The sequence below is a fragment of the Hesperophylax consimilis genome, chromosome 6 (assembly GCF_061612785.1).
Source record: "Hesperophylax consimilis isolate HC1 chromosome 6, BYU_Hcon_1.0, whole genome shotgun sequence".
Taxonomy (NCBI): domain Eukaryota; kingdom Metazoa; phylum Arthropoda; class Insecta; order Trichoptera; family Limnephilidae; genus Hesperophylax; species Hesperophylax consimilis.
Window position 1 is genome coordinate 26279231 of NC_142841.1, and position 18415 is coordinate 26297645.

Sequence of the window (18415 nt, forward strand, 5' to 3'; positions counted from 1 at the left end):
GGATACCTTAGCGCAAGCGAAGGTGTGCAGTAGTATTGGTGAACAAAACCGGCGACACTCGGCAAAACAATTCCACTCAGTACGAACTGCTCATAGCACATCTCGTTCTTCTAATATCTTTGGTGGGCTCCAACTCTGTTACGAAAATTTTCTGTGAGATTCTGTACATTATCAGAATGGGTATATTTGCATCGCAGATACATGTATAGAATGTGAGTGTTTAATTTCTCTAATCTCTGGATTTAAGTAAGATTTATTTGCTCTTGTAGATACCGAGTATCTTAATACTCTGCTTATAATTTAGTTAGCTAGGTATCTCAAGACATTTTTATGAAGACCGGATCAAATGTATTTGTTCACTGATTTCTCAAGAATATCAACTTGTGGATGTAAACATGGATGATTTTACTCTCTGGAAAACTGATTCCTCAATTCAATTAATTTGACTTGGCGGAGAAAGCAAATAAAGGAATTGATCGTCCTTAAACTGACACGATAAACGATGTATGGATACACAATCAATTGAAGGAGTATAAAAATGTTTGACTTCAAGCCATGTTTATTTTTACTTGAAAAAAAAATGGTAGGGTACATGACCATTGTTTCAACATCCGAAGTCACTGTGACAGTTCCGTTAAAGTAACATAACAGAACTCTTAAATATTAACGTTTATTGCATAAATTAAACTCGACTTCTACAATCCAACATAGAAATATATACGTCACAGAAATTTTGTGTAATTACATGATATAAAAAAATCTAATACAGAGACGATCAATGTCAATTGTCAATGTGCAATGAAGTGCGATTCGGAACTTCAATCGACCCCTCTATTTTTGCCCCAGTTGCTTTGTGGACGTCTGTAGAAACAGTACTCACCTACTGTATGCGAATACAGTGATAAACTTTAGATTTTACTTTTTGGACAAACGCGATATAATACAATTCTAATTAAAACAAATCTCTTCTGCGATGAATTTGAATTCCAAAGGACTCGATAGATAAAGCAATTGAACGAACGATTGTCAATCGCACAGCAAAACGATCATTCCACTGCATCTATGGCGCTTGTCTATGGCACCTATGTGCTCAATCAATATGCACATTATTCCCCCCGTCAATTTGTCTATGGTTTCAATTTCCTCGTTAAAAGATGCATTAGCAAAAATTTTCAATCATATCATTGATGTAATTTAATGTAACTATTAACAACTGATATTGATCGTCTCCGGGTGCTATAACTTTACTTCTTAAAATCTTCCTAGTTGAACAGTCAAACTTTCTTTCTTGAAATTGTCATAATTTATAATGTATTTCAGCACTAAATAAATAAATATGTACCCAATGATGTTACAATACATATATCTAAACTTATTATTGTCTCACAAAATTAAAATAAAAATGTGGCTAGTAAGAAACACTCTTATGTAATAATATATTTGTATGAACGAAATAAATGATAGGACCAAGCAGCGTTTTCGTATTCAAAAGTTGCATCTAATACTACCTTGAGGCCGACTAGAGTACAGGCCTGGGCGCCTTACGGATTTTGAGGCATCGAGTAATTAAGTCAGTGCCGTGGCACAAAAGAGCAACGGTAGTCTGCAAATGGTGGCGGTTGTTGTTGCTCATTGTTACTTGCTGATGTGTATGTTGTTTTACCGACAGCATATAAGTAAACTGAGTGTTTAGACTATTTTAAACAGTGAAGTTTTTTTAGCGACAGCAGTGACCTCGTAATTTGGCAGTTGCACGTCCAGACCTGTACTCTGTCTGTCTGCCTTGCATTTTCTTTAAAGATGTGTTAAATCTTTGGGCTGGAAATTGTATTATTTATAATACAAGTCATTTGCGTGGATTACGAATTAAATATTATTACTTGGCTTTTACTAGTGTTTGCCGAGCTTTCTCATTTCACATGAGGACAATTTGACACTTTTGGCAATTTACCCGACCAGTGACCGAGTTTAGTACTAAAACTATGAAATCAAAAGCACTACAATTGACATACTTTCTGCTTGCCACTTTGAGATTTCTACAGCGCGTCTATATAAATTGTAACCAGTAGTGGCTCTTGTAAGAATGTCATTTGGACAATGACCCCCCAAAAATATGCTGCAATAATTAAAAATTGGATTTAACAAACTACCCAATTATTAATGAAGTTTAAATATTCGCGGCGATTCGTAATTCGTAATCGTAGCGGGTCCAGTGACATCTAGCGCCCAAATGAGAAGCTCCTGTATGTACCTAGCATGGGTTACTTTAAACTTTTTTACCGAAAAAGATATTCTTTCTTTCTCTTTGCCTTGAAGACAAAGGAGGTAAACACTATCGTGTCTGACGCGCGCTTAGTATCATACAAAATATATTTTTGAGAGCTTTTTGGACATGATCCCGGTGAGATAGAGCACTTCTACGCACTAAGATTTAGGTATTAGAGGGATGTCAAAAGAAAGTCAGCCGAAAGTTTTTTGTGTGACAAAATATCTTGACGTGATTTGCATGGAATAATTAAAAATGTCGAATTCTGTTGATATGATATTGAAAGAAATCAGTTAGATTCTGTTGTAACCTAAAAATAAATAGATTAAACGTTATTTTAATACGAAAACAAGGTTGCGACAAAAGGAATGTATTTTTTTGTTTACATTGCTTAACTCAACCGATAAACAGTGGACTGAGATTGGATTTAAAACATTTAAAAGAAAAGATTAAAAAGCATTCTAACTCTATACTGCATATGAGCATTGTCTTGTTAGGAACCATTGAAATTCGTATTAAATTAGATAGTGGCTATTGTATAGCACCCGTAGACCACAACGAAAAAGTGTATAAAAATAGATATATTTTAACAAAAATTTTGAATTTACAGTTAATTAACCGTTTGAGTGCCAAAAATATTCATACAGTTACTTGTAAAATGCCACCAAAAAAACATGATTTTTTATGAAACTATATATTTTTTTAAAACCCCATAAATTCTTTGCATTTTCAAGGATTTCGATGATTTTTTCGGTGTTTTATTAAAGAATATTGGTTTAGAATCACGTGGAGGAGGATCCCGAAGTCCAGGCGTTTCGAAAAAATGAGAATTTTACGTACAGACGTACGCGCGAATCAGAACACGACTGACGCAATCGACGGAAATCGACGATCGGCAATCTTCGTTAAAACACGAATCTACGAAAATCGACGATTGGCACCCAAACGGTTAAAACAGTTTTGTGGATCTTTTGAACTGGCATTAAGAGGTCACGATGAATCAAAAGAGTCCAATAATCCAGGTATATTCCGCGATTTGATTAACTTTATTCAGGAAATAGATTGAAGAAAGTCTTCGAGTTTTAAAGGTTTATCTAAGACGATTCAAAATGATTTGTTAGACCAATCATTTCCCAAAATTACCTACAATTTTTTTGTGTGATACCAATGGCCACATAAATTAAAACATTTTTGAGAAATATATTGAGTCAAGATAGACTATGCTCACTTGCAATGAAAAAAAATAATTTTGAAAATAGATAATTTCCACAACCGTGTCATTGATCATTTCGCAGAAGCCAAAGAAAGGAGGATCGATTTAATGTACAAGTAATTTTAGAGTGCTTTTTTATTATTTTTTTAGTATTAGAATCCACAAGATCAGTCACATCACTCCTGTACCTACCTATCCAACACAACTATCTTGGTACATAGATTTTTGTAGATATTTTTAAATTATAGGTGAACTCCACAATCGGTGTTAAAAACATTTACATATTAATAAAATGCACATTGAAGTAATATGTGTTAATAATTAGTAATAAGACAAATAAAGTTAAATAGAACAATATTGTGCTACCAGCAAAATAATTACATATATTGGCATTTTTATAATATTCCCTTTGGATTACTAATATTACCTCTTATTCGGTTTATTTCGATTGACCTCCCACTTCCGGAACCCCAGAGCCGCCTCTGATTGTAACCTTATTGTATGTATATATAAAATAAATACACATGCAATAAACAATTAAGAAGTTTTAAGGGGATCTGTCTGAATACAGAATATTGTCAAATTGAAATAAACTAAAATATTCTTTTCTCTGACTGCGTATTGCAATGCTTGCTGTTATTATTAGTACAAATGTATTGATATAATAATATTGCATGTGTTTGCCCTCCATGTTTACACTAGTAATACTAATTCTAATATGTGGGTTGAGCTAATCTTATCTGATTTAGATAATTTCTGCGGCGTTGCCTCAGTGATTAATACATTGGGATTACTCACATCGGAAATAGTTCATCCGTTTTCCCTGAGTCGGTCAGCTGTGTCCTTTGTATAACCAAGAGAAAGCATTCAGTGTATCAGTTGACCCATCATGAGCGTTAAATATACAATTGGTAGGCTGCTATTTATTTTGATTTTTACTGTTATTGGCTGTCAAAAATTGGTCAGATGGAAACAAAATGCATACCTACAACAATGTATTGTTTGAAATTTAGCCATTTGGATGGTTTTCTCAATAGTGCGTTTGTGCGGTGAACCCCTACTAAAAGGATGAGATTTTTTTTTAATTTACGACAAACTTGCATTTTAATAATATCAGATTATTATAAACAGCGCGCCATTGAAATTTGGCCTTTAAAATCTATGTGACTTTTTTTAAATTTACTTACAGAGTTCCTAAACATGAGTTTATTGACTGTAGCATAATTATGTTTAGATACTTTACTTTTATATTTTTATTATTATGGATTGGTTTGAATAAGAGCTACAACTATACTGCAGCTGTGTGCAGGTTTTTATTCCTTCTGGAGGATTATCTTTGGTTTTTCAAATTTAAACTTTTCATTTTCGCTATATTTTGCAAGGGTTTTTACTGTAGGATTAGTGTGGCTGGGAAGGCCGGCTTAAAATTTAGTTGCTTGGGAAACAAAGAAGTCCTTTATCAATGGAATGTTAGAGTCATTATGGATAGTTGAAATTCTAATCCATTTAGGCGCATTTAATGCAAGTCTAATGGCTTTGTTTTGAATTATTTTTATGTGACCTTGAGCAGCATGCCCCCAAACGGGGCAAGCGTAGGTGAAGCCTGGCCTTATGGTGGTTTTGTATAACAATAATTTGCTGTCCGTTGATAGACGACTTTTTTTTCCATCATTGGGTTGAGTGCTGCTAGACATTTATTTGCTGCTTTTATTTTTTCAGTTAGATGTTTCTTCCAGGTGAGCTTGGAGTTGAGCGTTACAACTAGGTATTTAATTGATTTTTCCAATGGAACATTTTCCCCAAACAGTCTGAATGGGGGCCGTTTTGGCCATGTCTTCGAGAAAACAGTTGCGGCACTTTTTGTTGGATTTATTGATATTCTTCATTTTTTACACCACTCTTCAGTTAGAGTGGTTTGTCTCTGAACACGCTTTGTGGCGATGCTCTCGATGCTTGAACTAGACATGATGTTAGTGTCATCCGCAAATTGAGAGATTTTAATGATATGATCTATGGGTTCACGGATATCGCTAGAATAGATGTTATGTATATAAGGATGGAGAGAGTTGACTGCCTTGAGGGACCCCAGCTGATTGGCGCGGATTGTGGAGAATACGTTGTCTATTTTAACTTTAAAGGATCTATCTCTTAGGTAGCTGGCTATTAGTTGTGTAAGTCTTAATGGATAACCAAGAGAGTTCATTTTATATAAGAGGGCATTATGCCAGACTTTATCGAAAGCTTTACTTACGTCGAGTGAAAGAATGACTGTGTTTTTCTTGAATTTGAAGCCCTCCGTGATGTGTTCCACAACACGCAGGAGTTGGTGAGAGGTGGAGTGACCTGCTCTAAAACCATGTTGGGAGTCTGGGTGATGTGTTCCACAACACGCAGGAGTTGGTGAGATGTGGAATGACCTGTTTTTTCTTGTTCCTGCATTTCTCCAACCGTTTGCTTAGTGGCAACTGTAAATTTACTGGTAAAATGAACAGATTTTAATGTATCTGTACTTATTTTTTCATATTTAAAATTCAATCCTTTTCTAGATAAGATGCTATATTCCATCCATAACTATTCCGTCTATAACTTTGAAATGCTGCTACAAGCCTAAATATTTTTTTTTATTTTCGTCATAGTTCCTTAACGATGCATAAAAACATACCCAACATTATTTCATCAATAACTCAATATTGATAATTGTGTTGGATATAAAATTATTCCGGGCAAGGGTCCAATTATTGAAGAATATTAATATTCAACAATAATTGTTTATATAAATTAATCGTAGGTATATATGTTTACATATTGAAACTATGAAGTAAGTTGCCAAGTATAAGCTGATTACGCAATGATAATTTCCAACATTATGGAAGATCTAGTCCAAGGGGGTATAACTATGATCGAAAATTGGAACCGAAATATTGTGTCGTCATATGATGATTTCTTAACTATATCCACCAATGAAAAACTCTCAAAGTCTATGGAATAAACTTTCAGGGTTTTTCATTGTTGTATAAATATAGTAGGCTCCGAATGAGAATTGTACCGTCTATATATTTGCATATCTATAACAATAATAATAATTTTTATTCCAGAATGTGGGGAAGTTTGTGCAATCCCACACGTCCCATATAGATATAAATATTTTTTGTATATTAGATATAATAAATTAACAACTAAGGACAACTATGTAGGGCATGGTCTTGTGTGGGCTTGGGCCCAGCGCTCACTCAGGAGTGGCGCTTGGTGCTGGTAGGCTGCGGTCACCACTGTGTTGGCGGAGGCCATTAGCCGCATCCTGGCTCCAGTGACCCGGTGTCTCATCAGGCCAGCAAATCCATTAAGTCCTAATTCCGTGAACATTGTCGATGCGCTGCTGTATGTTCGGTATCCAGATATGATTCTACAGGTGTCATTATATTGAATTCGGAGTCGTTCCATCGAGCAAGTTCGGTAGTGACACCATGTCTCACACGTATACAGGCCAGTACAGAATGCGTTGAACAGTATTTTTTTTGTTACAGTATTGCTGCATTTGCAAAATCTACGGGCAATCATATTAAACACTATGCTTAGGCTTCTCCTTTGTCGTTCGATATCGCCATCGTTCGATAGGTGTTGATTAATAATGTGCCCCAAGTATTTTGCCCCAATGGGTAAATGTAGTAGTCGTTGATAAAAAGTTGTTAAATGAAGTGAGGTTAAAAGTTCACAATTGATACCAACCCATGTGTGTGGCAGTAAGGCATAGAACTAAGTCATGGCATAGAAAAGATGGAAGTTGTTTGAATGTAGTAGAAATGAGATCTCTGAGGCATGTGTGTTAACCAGGCGTAGCTCGTTGAGCCGCCAACAAAATTAATCGACATTTTACACCTCATCATAATTCTACATATTTTTTTATTGTTTTTAAATAGGTTAAAAATTAAAATTTTTTTACACATTATATTTTAAATGTTACAAATAAAAATGACCTATCTAATGTATGAATTTGGTTATAGATAAGTGTGGCTTTTGTTTTACCGATAAGTGTGGCTTCCCACACAGCAGATATAATAATAAATGTAGACCATATTGAAGAGAAAGAACTATGAAATTAAATTAGAAATAAAGCCCACCGCCCGATGACACCATTTTCAACTATCAAGAAAGTGTGTAAATCGACAAAGAAAACTTATGATCAAACTTTTTAGAACTGCGCAAGTTGGGCATGGCGGTTATAAAGATGTAATAAAGTAAATAAACTTTTTGACACTATTTTTATTTTAGATAGGTACAATACATTATTGTGTTTTTGATTTGGTTCTCGCAGTGCGGTAGCCGCGCTTGATAAGTTGTGGGATTTCCATCTGAGATATCCACTTCAAGCATCACAATAAGTCATGTATTTGGTGTTAAGTGATCCGTATAACTAAATGTCTAGAAGCAATAACTCGTTGGATGTCTTCAAACAAGTTGAAGCTCAATCCATCTAAGACTGAGTTTCTCTGGGCGGCCACAAACAAACTTCAATATTTCATAAACGATTCACCTATTACTATTTCCGGCAGCGATATCATCCCAAAAACAACAGTCAAACTTCTCGGTGTCAATTTAGATTCAGACTTTTCATTTAAAAGTCTAATAAATAGGACTGTAAGCACCGGTTTTTTTCACCTAAGACAACTCAAGTCTGTCCGAAGAAACCTTCCTACAGAATCAACAAAACTACTTATCAACTCATACGTAGTCTCACGTCTCGATTACTGCAACGGCATTTATGCCAGCCTTCCAAAATATCAAATTAACAAAATTCAATCAGTGTTTAATGCAGCAGCATGGCTCATAACCGGGGTTTCAAAATATTCGCACATTTCAGAACACCTTTGTAACCTTCACTGGCTCAAGTGTCCTGAAAGAATCCAGTACAAACTGTGCTGGATGGTGTTTAAATCCATCAATGAAATTGCCCCACCCTACATCTCTGAACTATGTGTCCCGGAAAACACTGGTCTGAGGCAGTCAACTCTTAGATCAGCAACATCATCAGCTGTAGGCAGACTGATAGAACCTAAGCGAAAGCCAAATACTAAGTTTGGTGATTGCGCTTTCGGAGTATCTGGGCCGAAGGCTTGGAATAAACTCCCTCCGGAACTAAGGTCTATAACAAGTCCAACAGAACTAAGGTCTAAACTAAAAACTTACCTTTTTAAGCTGTCATACCCTTAAATTAAATATACCATTCCTAAGAGAAAGTCAAGTTATATTCAATTTTCCAATTATGTCCTAAATCCTGTATCTAAATTTCGCTAATTAGAAAATGTTAATTAAGTGTTAATCTCAAGTGACCTACCAGGTAAGTATTGTACTGTATTTTATCTCCATAAATAGTTAGTAATAACATAGATCACTGTAGAAATGTATTATAAATTTGTACAGCTCCCTTGAGGTGATTTTGCACAAAAACGGCGCTATACAAGTCATCCAATTATTATTATATTATAGCAAACAGTTTGGTTGTTACCTCGGTATCTATGGCCGCCCGCACTTTTGTTTTGGCGATAGTTGGAAACTATTTCAAAATTCTAAAAAAGTCTTTCGAGTATCACGTCGATCGTGTGCGCACCTCCATATAAATTTAGACAAGTATATTTATAGAGCAAGAACTTTACGATTTTTTCGTATACCTTTATTTTATCTGAGCTTTCTTTTTAAGTTTAATGAGTAAATTGATTCCAAATTTGAATTTTTTTTAGTTAAATTTTAACAAAATCAGTCACTAGCGAGTTAATATCAGCTGCCTAATATGTCTTTTAACCAGTTGAACGCCGATGGGTCTCTGGAGAACAAGCGAGCATTCTAGTATGATTCTTATGAGAATAATTTGCAATGCTATTTTGACCTTAATGCTACGAAAAATGTATGAAACACAAAATCACCATCTTTTGGGCTAATAAAACGTTAGGTTCCACTAAAGTTTTATGCTCCGGCCTTCAACAAGTTAAAAGCGTCGATGCGTAGACCAACTTCCAAAATTATTTTTAACCCTTTAATTGCCGAAAAAAATTGGAAAAAAGTAAAAAAAATTAAAAGAAATCCAAATACTCTGACCGAAAAAAAAAGTTTTTTGGATTTTCCAGTTTCCCGCTAGTACGAGGCATATCCAGAAAGTAAGTGTACTGAGGCTTTCACGACCGAATGAATTTTATTTTCGATATGTTGGCTACACTTACGTGTAGCCTGACTCTTCCCCTCCGCAACGAGACCTGTTCAAGGTCAGTACGTTGAGAAGTGTCAACGCGACAACACGTTTCGTGAAAAATGTCAATCCAATCTCCCGCCAAATGCGAAATACGCGGCGTCATCCGTTATCTCGTTTGAAATGAAAAACCTCCGTTTGAGGTTTATAATGAGGTTAAAACTGCATATGGTGATAAAGCTATGAATTGTACGAGTGTGTACAAGTGGTATCGCGAGTTTAAAAACGGTTCTCACCTCTTCACCCTCCACCAAAAAGTTCAAAACCACAATTTCAGCCAAGAAAATCGTGGCATCCGTGTTTTGGGACTGTCAAGGCATAATTTTGATTAAATATCTGCCTCAAGTGGAGACCATCAACTCTGCAAGATACTGTGAGACCCTAAAAAAATTGCGGAAGGCGATTCATAACAAGAGGAGAGGCATGCTGACAAAGGGAGTCAGCCTGCTGCACGACAATGCCAGACCACACACAGCCAACGCCACGAAGGAACTGCTTGCTTCGTTTAAATGGGATATCCTGAACCACCCCGCGCATTCCCTTAACCTACCACCTTCAGATTATTATCTCTTTACCTCCCTGAAGCTGTACATGGGTGGAAAAAGGTTTTCAACCGACGAGGAGGTAAAGGAGGAGGTGGAGAAGTGGACGAAGGGGTTGGCGGGAAACTTCTTCGAGGAAGGCATCAAAAATTGATACCCCGCTTCACCACCTACATTGAGAGGAATGGCGACTATGTCTAAAAATAGCTTACATATGTACTACGGTAATCATGTAATTTTTTTGTTTCAATAAAAAGATTTGTAACCTACAAAAATTCAGTACACTTACTTTCTGGATACGCCTCGTAATACGAATTTCCGGACACCTTGTATAAGGTGACTATGGTGGTATAGTGGATTAGTTTAATACTCTGAGTGACCTGTTTAAATCTGGGATGAACTGAAATCTTTTATTTGCTTAACAATATGACTGTTATAATTATTGTGATTTATTTTTGGGTTATTATGCCGTGTTGCACATCGTCCTTCTTTGGCCAACGTTACATTTGGGACAGCGTTTCATCTGCCATGATGATTCACACTGTAACACTGTCCGAAACATTGGCTAAAGAAGGAGGAAGCCCAACACGGCATAATACCTCAAAAATGATGACAAAAATATTTTTGGCAGTGAAAATGTCAAATCAAATAATTGGATAATTTGTAAATCGCAATTTTTGTGAAAACCTCAAGATAGTTCTGTAAATGCTTTGAAAGTTACCAAATAAAACAACTTACTGCAGTTACCAAATATTGAATTAGGAACTTGAGTGAAAAATATTATGGCTTAAAAAAAATCATTCGTATAGAAAAAAAGCTGATTCCATAATCCAAATTAATGGATGAGCCAATCAGTGAAAAGGGAACAAACCAAATTGCGCAGAGCACAGGAGGCAGCGTAACCGTCTTACTTTCGGTGATTTGTCATAAATGAATCTGACAGTATACACGCATATAAACTCGCATTGTAATATCACCATTCGGTCATCGAAAATAAAATCAGCTTACGAATTACTATTCCTTTTGTCAATGGCGCACAAATTGCTGGCTCCATAAACAACTACTTGAACAAAATTTGAGGCTGGTTTCCAAAATTTAATATTTTGTTACATTATTTAGTTGGACAACTTTACAAATTTAGCCACCTCACTCATTTTTAACATCGCTAAGCCAGGTGAATCGTTTCAGAATGAACATTCAGATCCTGCGCAGAAAAGTCCCACAATGGACAGAACTCGCTGTCCTAGTTCTTGTATGTTCAATAGACCTTTTTTTGCAAAACTAATAACGTTTAAAATAACGTCTCCTGTAAAATTTGCTAAATGGTCTATTGAACCTACAAGAACTAAGGCAGCGAACTGTAAACCTTTGCCTTACTCATATTTAGCGATCTTTACTTTTCTGCGCATGGCCTGGTTATTTCAATGTGCGCTCATCGGTGGTCGATGTACGACTGCTTTCATAGTTCATTTAAAACATTCTCCAACCCTCCTGGTGCCAAAAATATGGTCACATGGTTTGCCCCAAGTTCGTCTAAATGATATCCAGATTTCATATTAGGGCAAGTCTTGTCACATAAATATTTTGTGACAAGTGAAGTTCTTGCTTAATTGGGGTTATTTTGTCTATGGTGTTTTTTTTTAACTTTGGCAATAATTTTAAGGAAGGAAGGACAGATTTGTTTATGGTCACTTCCTCCCCGGCCTGCTTGGCCAGTGGGTCGTGGATCCAGTCACTCGCCTTTTAAGGGGTTTTTCAATCTGAGTTAATCATGTGAATAGAAGTTATTATTTTCTTTCAAAAAGGGCGCGGGGTGTTTATCATTTCACGAATAGTTCGTGTTGGTTATTATTTCTAGTGGGGATTATGGAATCCCGCTTTTCATCCAGTGTTGGCCGTTGGTCATATTTGTATACTCGTGTTTCGGAACTGAAACCGTAAATGGATCGGTCCTAGCTATGGCTAGTAGTTGATGGCTGAGTATCCCCGCGTCGCGAAGGAACGGATTGCTGTTCCCGAAGTCTGTAAGACGAGTCTGGTCGGTTACCACGTGCTGCAGACCTGATGTTCCTGCAGGCACGCGTTGTAGGAGTTGCGTCCTCCCGTTTCACTAAGAGAAGGATGTCCTGGCTCCGTAAGAAGAGTCTGGTTGCTTGCCTCGTGCTGCAGGCCTTATGTTCCTGCAGGCGCCCGTTGTAGGAGTTGCGTCCTCCCGTGTCCACTAAGAGAAGGATGTCCTGGCCTTCGTCCCGGGTCCGTTCCCCGCTACCGAAAACAAGTTTTCGTTCGCCAACCGTTGTTATTCCTTCGTTTCTCGACCACGTAAAGTTAGTTTAGTTTGGTTCAGGAGTCCATCTGGTATGTGCCTTACTTTTATTCCTATTGTTACATGGTTATTATTTTGTACTCCTTTGTTGTAACTTTTGATGGTTTCAATATAATTTCTGTTAAGAATTTACTCTTATTATTTCTGATCACCCAACTTACTTGACAGGAAATTAATCCCACAATCATGAGATTGAGGTCTTTGCTCTACCGTTTTTGTATACATTGGAATGTACCTACATTACTTTTTACACCCCAACAAACTTTACCATTACAGTCTATAAATTTGAATGTCTATGGCTGATTCTAATTCTTCTTCTTCTGTTCTGAAGGTTCGTAATAATATGTTATGAAAGCTTTACTGTGTATAAGTACATAATTGTACCTAGAATTAATAAATCATCATTAAAAGGCGATTAAAACCATAAAAGTCTTGTGATTAGTAAGCAAGTGCTAATAGAAATTATTAGACCGCTCCCTCATGGTTCGGCCAGCCGCTGGCATTAAAAATGCATTCAATTTTGCCCGATGTTGCACTGTCTGTCTCTGCGGTATACAAAGTATTCATGTTTTTATTTTGGGATTTGTTGATTTCATACCGACCTGTGTAGGAATGGCCTTACTATCAACTGACAAAACTGAGGCACGTGTGACATCATGCAAACCCCGCCAGATTACAATCGCTTTGGCAGTCTTTGAAAAATTCTAACTTTGAAAATAATTTTTAGTGGAACTATGAAAATGACATTTATATAAACAAATAAAGTACTGGTATTTTAGAAGGTAATTATTATTAAATATACCTACACACAAAGTACCAACCATGAAAAGCAGTGCCACGCGCGCTTGCCACACCGACTGCGCCACTATAGCTTGTCAAAGGCAAAAACAATGTATGCGAATTCTATTCTACACAAAAAGTACAATGCATGAGTAAGGGTCGACTTGTTTGCGTTTGTATCTATAATAAAGACCGTGCCTTTCGACAGTGCCAGCAAATGCAGCAATCAGTGCCATCTGTTGGTACATTTATTAATAAGTACAACTTTGCTGACGAAATAATGATAATAATGTTATCATGTTGACTTTCTTTCCAAATATTGTTTGTGTTTGTTTGGCAGAAAAATATGGAAATTTTGTATATAACTGGTATGTAATTATCTTGTACTAGCTGACGTGTACCCTTAGTGCAGGGAGTTATCCTTGGGTGAAAGACATATACCAGCGCCCCTGAGGTGATCTCTCACAAAAGCGGCGCTATATAAATTAGCCAAGAATAAATAAATCGAAGACTTCTCTGTAGGCCTTATTAAGATATACAATTACGTAGTACATTTTTTTTGATGTATCTCATAAAGTTTAGCTAGCGTTAGCAATGTAACTTTATTACAAAACATTGACTTTACTCTACTTTCTATAAATATAGTATGCATGTACGTATTACGTATATATATATATATATATATATACATATATACAGGGTGTATCGGCACGTACCCGACAAACTTTAACCAGCTATTCCTTACCACATTTGGAGTAAAAAATGTTATGGGCACTTTGCTGTCCGGTAACATTTTTTTTTTAATAAAAAATTTACTATTCATATTTTCACCACATGTCACCACTGTTTTATCCTTTGTCAAAGTTTGAAAACCCACCTGGCAATATTTTATTCGAGTTTCGTTGAATAATATACGTACGTACCTACATTAGCGCGCTTTTACGATCACAACGAAATGGCATGGCACCATTCGTCTCATTTTTAGCTATTATTATTTAGTGTGTATGAAAGAGCGAACACGCTTTTTGACACACTTGCTAATAACAGCTGTTGAACACGAGAAACAATGCCAATGACAGTGACGGAGTGTGGATTTTTTTATAATTTTTTGTTTTATTGAAAAAAAATGTTACCGGACAGCAAAGCGCCCATAAGATTTTTTACTCCAAATGTGCTAAGGAATAGCTGGTTAAAGTTTGTCGGGTTAGTGCCGATACACCCTGTGTAAACCTTGCTGAACAAAATTTTTAAATGACATGAAAACAGCGTTGCTGTGGCTCAGTCTATCTGTGCTGGTAGAGAAACAATAGAGCGAATAAACAATAATTGCTTTTACACCCAAGAGATGGCGCTGTTTTTCAAAAAAAGCATGTTTGCCCAACAGATGGCGCTGTTTAAAAAAAAATATGTTTTTACCTATCACAGTTAACATCTATTTAATATATATATATAAAAACACACGCGTATTTCAATGCAAAGTTGTGTCAAAATTTCAAAGCAATCGGTGAAGAACTTTTGGAGATTTATGATTTTGAACAAATGAACATTTACATTTTATTTATTCATACAGGGTGTATCGGCACGTACCCGACAAACTTAAACCAGCTTTTCCTTAGCACATTTGGAGTAAAAAATGTTATGGGCACTTTGCTATCCGGTAACATTTTTTTTCAATTAAAAACAAAAATGATTAAAAAAATCCACACTCCGTCACTGTCATTGGCATTGTTTCTCGTGTTCAACAGCTGTTATTAGCAAGTGTTTCAAAAAGCGTGTTCGCTCTTTCATACACACTAAATAATAATAGCTAAAAATGAGACGAATGGTGCCGTGCCATTTCGTTGTGATCGTAAAAGCGCGCTAATGTAGGTATGTACGTATATTATTCAACGAAACTCGAATAAAATATTGCCAGGTGGGTTTTCAAACTTTGACAAAGGATAAAACAGTGGTGATATGTGGTGAAAATATGAATAGTAAATTTTTTATTAAAAAAAAAATGTTACCGGACAGCAAAGTGCCCATAACATTTTTTACTCCAAATGTGCTAAGGAATAGCTGGTTAAAGTTTGTCGGGTACGTGCCGATACACCCTGTATAGATAGAAGGCACAAGATAAGTAAATGTTCGTTGGCCTATTAGTAATTTTTGGATGGACATACTTTCATTTTGACTAAATCTTGTAATGTGTGTGTGATCTACTTGTTCTTTATATATGGAATTTGACAATAGGTTTTGGCATACAATTTTGAACCATAATATCCCTCGAACAGGTAATATATTCACTATTGTATAAATACTATTCCATCATCCACATACACATGTTACTAATTCCTACTGAGCAAGGACATTTGAGGCTCTAGAGCAGTTTTTACATAAATGTAGCTTTGTTTAATTTAAAAAAAATAGAAACCTTGTAGTGCGCCTCGAAGGAGTAACCATTTGTTACTTATAACAGGTTGGGAAAGAGGTGGGTTGCCTCAACTGCCTACCCTGATTATAAATATACTCTGTGCACCCCACTGACTATCGCTAAGTACTCGGAAATCCATGGTCATCATAATTAATGATTAATTAGTTGTTTTTTTTAATGATAAATAATAAACCTGTTCCTATATTGCCACATGATAACATTCTAAACCGTGTTCAATGGCTAGTGGCTAATTCCACGTGTTCGCCTTCATCAACTTCAGTGTCACTCAGAAGTGTATGCCTCGGGCTAATCCAATTGTTCACAATTATTGGTTCAGGTATTTAGTTGCCCGGGAACTTGCACTTATTGGAGTTGCACCGCTGGCTTTGTGACACGCTGAAACAGCATTCTGATGGAAAGTTTATTCATTAAAAATTTCGCCTAAATTCCTTCGCGAATTCCACAAAAAATATTATTTATCGCAGAGCAAAATTATGTTGACATAGATTTTCCATTTCGTATGAGAATGCTGCTTCTGGGTGTTGATTTTGATTATTGACAAGCTACAAAAAGTGGAAAAATTAGTTTAATTAGAAAACACTACAAATACGAGTATCATCATCAAAAATACTAATTTCGGTTGTGGGTCTCTCTGTGATTGTAACTCTGGTTCGATGAACTAGGATTTGTTTTTATTTAAACGTCATTTTTTTAAATGGAACTGAAGTGTCGAGAATTCAGACAAACAGAAAAGTACCTACCTGTAATATAATTTTAACAGAATTTTTTTTAAAGTCTTTTTAAAAATTGGAACACAGTGTCAAGAATTCAGACAAGCTATAAAGTACCTACTTGAGATATAATATTTTTTACCAGAAAATCATTTAAATACTGTATTATTATTTGAAGTGTATATTGTTTTTTTTATAAATTTCTTTTTGTTAATCTCGACAAGTAAAGTCAGATTTTTTAAGGATCTGCGGTTTTTTCCATTTTCAAGAAAACGTTAGATTTACTACATAACTATATTTACTAATATAATATCCCGGGTTTTTTTACTGGCCTAAGCTAGTTTATTCATATTTGATAAGTACTTTTATGCTGATTTATTATTATTACTTAAACGCAATAAATTAATATTTTTAGTTTAAATTAGTGTTTTTTACTCGTCCCTACAAACTTACCGTAAATAGTGCATAATTTAAGTAGTTGATTAATCCGTGTCTCATCGAGTTTTTCTCTTGACTGCGTGATTCATTATTAATGGCATAGTTGCATGGATTCCCACAATCAATGGAATCATTCAGTTATTCCTTTTTATTCAGTTCTCCATTTGAAGATTCGTCCCTTCGTGCACTGACGTATGACGTCTAAAGCGGTGGTACTGATTAATTACGTTTCTTGTTAAAAACATCGGCCACTGTCAAGTGTTGTTCCCGAATAAATAATCTAATAGCCATAATATGATGTTTGTTTAATGGTAGCATTTCCCTGTTCGGTTTCTTGGGGGAAACTACGCGACTATCTAAGAAAACGAATGTGATAAGTCGGTTGTTTGTTTCTAAATGATGTCGCTCGACTTAGATTGCGAAGTAATTACCCCCGAACGCGTGAGCCGGTGATAAGAAGCCCCTGCTTTATGGCCTCGTTAATGAGGAAAGGTGTTGAGTGTTGTGACTGCAGCCGTGCCTCTTGCGGTGCGTGACATCATCTGCCCGCTGTGACAAGCCTACCGCGCCGCACCGACTGCCCGAGGGTGTTCACTGTCCGGTCGTCTCACTGGACACTATCCGGCCGTCCCACTGTCCGGTTGTCCAACAGTTCGACTATCCGGCTTTCCGACTGCCATGGAGAATGACGGCTTCGAATATTCATGTACGCAGAATTATATAAACCTAACAATAAAACAACACGTGAATAACTAACGCATATTTATACAGACTGACTAGCAATATGGTCCTGCCACTAAGAGTTTCATTGTACCATCTCTTTCTGATTCATGCGTAGTTTCTGAGAAAGAAGGAAAGATTATAATATCGGGGTTATCAGCGAAATACACGTGATAATTCACTATTAAATATTTTCAGAAAAAAAAGTGACGAAAATCACGTACGAATGCGTTGACTTCTTGAGAGATCTCGTTTGTTTACATTCTTCAAGTTTTTCTTTATCAATTTTGTAAACAGCTCATTTGGGCAAACACATAAATTATATGGTACATGGATACTTAAGAACACGAGCACATTGTTTGCACTGAGATGCTTCATTATTTAAAGAAATCACGTGAATAACATCGTAATTCTTGTTTTCATAATTAACAACATCGCATATTTTACGGTTCAAATCATTTCACTTTAGAGATGCCTAACAGCCTTCAAAACCCAATAACTCACCCTTCTTCCGTGTGAACATTATTTGACTAAAATACATATATTCATTGGTAATATTTATGTCAGCAGTATATCCGGCCCGTCTCAAAATTGTCATTTTTTGCAAGAAGCAGTCCCAATTCCTTAACCACCCTTTCAACGCAAACCCCAAGCTCTATTGAATCCATCAACCTAACTGGTTAATTTCCACCACATCTATATAACCATTTAATTTATTATTTCTTTTTTCTATGGACAGATAAGTTTG

General features: G+C 36.0%; 1 protein-coding gene across 4 annotated transcripts in view; it reads left to right on the forward strand.

The window, feature by feature from the left end:
* Positions 1-18415, forward strand: part of Gdap2 (ganglioside induced differentiation associated protein 2) — a 213550-nt gene that overhangs the window by 125857 nt on the left and 69278 nt on the right. The gene's annotated exons all lie outside the window — the stretch shown is intronic.